Source organism: Copadichromis virginalis, linkage group LG10 (genome assembly GCF_057382275.1).
Source record: "Copadichromis virginalis isolate Kocher_CV1m ecotype Utaka linkage group LG10, C_Virginalis_male_GT1.1, whole genome shotgun sequence".
Lineage (NCBI taxonomy): Eukaryota > Metazoa > Chordata > Actinopteri > Cichliformes > Cichlidae > Copadichromis > Copadichromis virginalis.
The window spans coordinates 5502653-5507369 of record NC_140627.1 but is presented as its reverse complement, the minus strand read 5'-3'; positions in this window follow the sequence as shown (position 1 = coordinate 5507369).

The window sequence follows — 4717 nt, the reverse complement described above, 5'->3', positions numbered from 1 at the left end:
CAACTCTGCTTCCTGGTCCCAACTCTGGATAGTCATATTTTGGGGGGTTTAATAAATTTGTCCATATTTCTAGAAATGAGAGCTGCTCCATCCAAAGTGGGATGGATGCCGTCTCTCCTAACAAGACCAGGTTTCCTCCAGAAGGTTTGCCAATTATCTATGAAGCCCACATCGTTTCTGGGACACCACTCAGACAGACAGCAATTTAAGGAGAACATGCGGCTAAACATGTCACTCCTGGTCTGATTGGGGAGGGGACCAGAGAAAACTACAGAGTCCGACATTGTTTTGGCAAAGTTGCACACCGATTCAATATTGATTTTAGTGACCTCCGATTGGCGTAACCGGGTGTCATTACTGCCGACGTGAATTATGATCTTACTGAATTTACGTTTACCCTTAGCCAGCAGTTTTAAATTTCCTTCAATGTCGCCTGCTCTGGCCCCTGGAAGACAATTGACTATGGTTGCCGGTGTCTCTAGCTTCACATGTCTGAGAACAGAATCACCAATTACCAGAGTTTGACCCCCGGCGGGTGTGTCGCCGAGTGGGGAAAAACGGTTAGACACATGAACGGGTTGGTGGTGTACCTGGGGCTTCTGTTTAGGACTATGCTTCCTCCTCACCGTGACCCAGCCGCCCTCTTTCCCCAGCTGCTTGGGGTCTGCCGGGGAACAGCTAGCGGGGCCTACGCTATCTTCGGCTGCACCAGCTACAGGGGCCTGGCTAGCTATGGGTGAATGAAGGGTGCGAAGCCGAGTCTCCAATTCAGTAATCCTGGCCTCCAGCGCTGCAAATATGCTACATTTGTTACAGATATCATTACTGCTAAAGGAGGCCGAGGAGTAACTAAACATCTGACACAATGAGCAAGAAAGTGCAGGAGGGACAGGTGAAGTAGCCATGGTGCTAACGAGTCGGCTACGAGCTAAGCTAAGCTAGCGAAACAGTACAGAGACAGTGAGTGAATACTTTGGCTATAAATTAGGTAGTGAGTACACAGAAAGTGTGCTTCGGATGAAGCACGTGAAGATTATACTATGAAAGAAGAATGTATTTAAAAGTTGTTAATTAAATTGCTAAGCAAATAAGCTACTCAGAAACACCACTGTGTTTGAGCAGGAACAGGAAGTGATACTCTACCGCAGAGCGAGCGAACACCAAGTGACAGCGCCACCAAATCCAAGCTGGGACCTAGTTCCACTGAAGAGGGGGCTGAAAGCTGAAGGCTCTGCCTTCCATTCTACTTTTAACTATCCTAGGGACCACAACTAAGCCTACAGTCTGAGTGCTCTACTGGGGTGATACAGTGCTGTAGGGGCTTTAAGATAAGATGGGGCCTGAGGAGAAGGATTTTATATTTGATTCTGAATTTAATGGGGAGGCACTGAAGAGAAGCTAGTAGTAGTTGTTGTTGTTGTTGTCAGTAGCCTACAAATAATAAATACATGAACTAGTTTTTCAGACAAGGTAATTGTAATTTTAGAGGTATTGTGCAAATAGGATAAAGCAGCCCCACATATTTAGTATGCACACTGAATGACATATCCTAATCAGATAACATATTTCTAAGATTTATAAGGAGAAAATTAGAGGTCATCTGAAATTAGTTTTACACCAGATATAACAGGACGCACATCTTCCAAGAAGTTCAGCTTCATGTCTTGACATTTTCACAGAATATTGTCCCAAAAATCTTGTGAATAATCAAGATGTTGTTTTGGGTCATCAGTGGTTTTCTCCTAGGAACTCTCCCATGGATGACATTTTTACATGGTTTCTTTTGATTGTTGGATCATGATTCAACAATCATTCAAGTGAGGCCTGCAATTCTTTAGAAGTTGTTCTGGGTTCTTTGGTCAGCTCCTGGTTTTCAGTGTGTTCATGCAGTAATTTTGGTATGCCAGCTACTCGGCAGAAGGTCCACCCTTTCCCTGGCGGGTCGCGGAGTATGGGGGTGCCTACTGGGGTCAGCAGAGGAGCTGGCCCCAGGGAGGGGTCCCTTCTTTCCCTCCCCATCTCCAGCTGCCTCCCTCTTCCCGCTCCACCACAACCACCCACACATGCAGGGCCTTGGAGTAGGGGTGTGTCACCAGGGTGCAGAGGAGGCATCCCCCCTTCTGTCCCCTTCTGGCTGCCTCTGCCTCAATTTTATCCCACAACTTAGACATTCACATTACTCACACTCTCATTACACATACATATAGGATCTTGGGGGTGGGCACGATACACGGAATCCAAATTACCATCAGGGTGTACACCTCACCCCTGGCGTCGTTGCCCACCTCTCAATTTTAAATACACGTAGACATTGAGGGCTAGCAGGAGGGGCTATGCGCTTACCTGCTGCTCTCTGGCAGGTAGCTCCATGCCCTCCTGGGTTTTAAATGCACCTTAGAACACACATGCATCAACACTACAATGAGCGGGCGGAGGGAGGTTTGGAGTCTTCACACACCCCCGTTCTCTGCGGCCTGGTGGAGCGGGGGGGCTAGGAGGAGGAGTTGGCCGTCCGACTGGGGTCTGGAGTGTGGGGCCTCCCTGCTGCTGCAGAGTCAGGGCGGTCTGCTTCTCCCCACCGCAGGGAAAAGGGTAACACCACCTGGGTCTGGGTGCAGTTCCCCCCTCCAGGGGCAAGGGTACCTAGACCCGGTTCGTAGAGTACGCTTGGGGAGTGTGATTGTGTGTACAGCGTCTCTTTATGTCTGTCTCCACGTTGGTTGAGTGTGGAGTAAGTGCATATGAGAGCATGAGGGTGGGAATGGATGTTTGTATCTGTGTGTGCCTGTATGTCTGTGTCTATATGTCAGGTTGGGTATCAGACGCCACCTCTCTGGGGACATCTCAGGCCCTCCAAGGTTTGGAGGCCTATCTCCCCCCACCACTTCCCCTGCCGGTGGCGGACTCCCTCAGACATCGGTGCGTTGGTGGTTCTTTGTGTCCGGGGATGGGCGTCCAGGTACACACCGGCTCACTCCTTGGCGGCCGCTTATCGGGGCCTGGAGCCTGGGGCTCGCTCGGGCCACTCCGGAGGTGGGGTGCCCCCGGCCCCTCAGCCTGGGGCTCGGTCACTCAGGCACAGCTGGCTGCTGGCGGAGCTCACGGGCGCGTCACTGCAACCCCCCCTGGCTTCTGCTCCGCGGCTGCTGAGTGAGCCCTCATCTGGGACTCTCCTCAGCTCTTTCTGGGACAGTGGCGCGGCTGCCCCTCTGTTAGTCTTCCTTGGTCTCTTGTGTTCTGGGGGCCTCTGGATGTCTGGAGTTTTGATCTCCTCCATACCTGCTTCATGCCCTGAAGGACGTGGCAGTGGCTCCCCACACCCTCTAGATTGTTAGGGGGTTTCCCATGGCAAATTGGTCCTCGGTGAGGGAGCAGACAAAAAGCAAATCAGAAGACGCCTATGAGTAAAAAGTCTAGGGAACAGTTCATCCTGCCTGAATAGAGTTACTAGGGCTCTGCCCTGGAGCTGGGCCTTGGAAGGGTGCCCAAGGGCGAGTGCCTGGGCCCCTTTAGGCAATGGGGCCCAGGCTGGCGCAAGAAGAAGGAACGTGGGCCCACGCTCCTGTAGTCCTGTAGGGGTCGAGTACAGTGTGTGCCAGGCGGCAGCCAAGGGGGAAGACCGTGGCAGGCTGATACTGGCTACTGAGGGTAGCGACTGGGATGTGGAATAATTCTGGGACCAGTCTCCTAGAGACTCCTGCATGTACATTCAGGAATGGTTCCGGTGGCTGTATGTTCTGGATACTCGGTGAAGAAAGGGGCTGAGTTGGATCAGGTGGTGGAGAAGGATGCTGGACAGACCTAGCTCACCTAAATGTATATTGAGGGTGCACTGGGAATGTCTGGTAGAGGCCTTGGTCTGTGAGATCTTCAACTCCCACCTTTAGCAGAGCTAAGACTGCATTTCATGGGAGAATGGGGACATTGAGTATGAATGGACCATTTTTACTCTGAGTCGTGGTCAAAAGCTGGTTGGTACCAACAGGCCAAGCGGAACGTGGCTTGAGCAGTGGCTGAAGCAAAAACTCGGGTGTGGGAGGAGTTTAAAGAGTCTATGGAAAAAGACTGTAGGACTGTGTCGATGAGTTTCTGGCAAACCCTCAGGTGACTCAGGAGGGGAAAGCGGTGTTTTACCTGCACAATGTATGGTACAGGTGGACCGTTGCTTACTTCAACTGAGGATATTGTCAGGCAGTGGAAGGAATACTTTGAAGACTTCGATCCCACTGACACGTCTTCTGTAGGGAAAGCAAAGTCTGGGGACAAAGGGGACAACACATCCATCACCGGCGATGAGGTCACTGAAGAAGTTAAATAACTCTTTGGTGTATGAGGTTTGCCCTGAGTTCCTAAAGGTGCTGGATGCTATAGCCTGTCAAGGTTGACACGCCTCTATAATGTTGCGTCGAGATAAAGGGCGGTATCTTATGGTTGGTGGTTCCCCTCTTCGCGAAGGGGGGCCAGAGGCGTGTGCTTCAACTACAAGAGGATCACACTCCTTAGTCTCCCCGCCCATTATTTGAACCTCAGATACAGGAGGGTAGGTGCAAAACACTGCATCAGCTCTTTACCCTCTTGAGGGTACTTGAGCATGAATGGGAGTTTGCCCAACTAGTCAACATGTGTTTTGTGGACTTCGACCATGTCAGTTGGAGAATTCTGTGAGAGATGCTTCGGGAGTATGGTGGTTGGTACCGACAGGTGTCTGTCAGGGCGG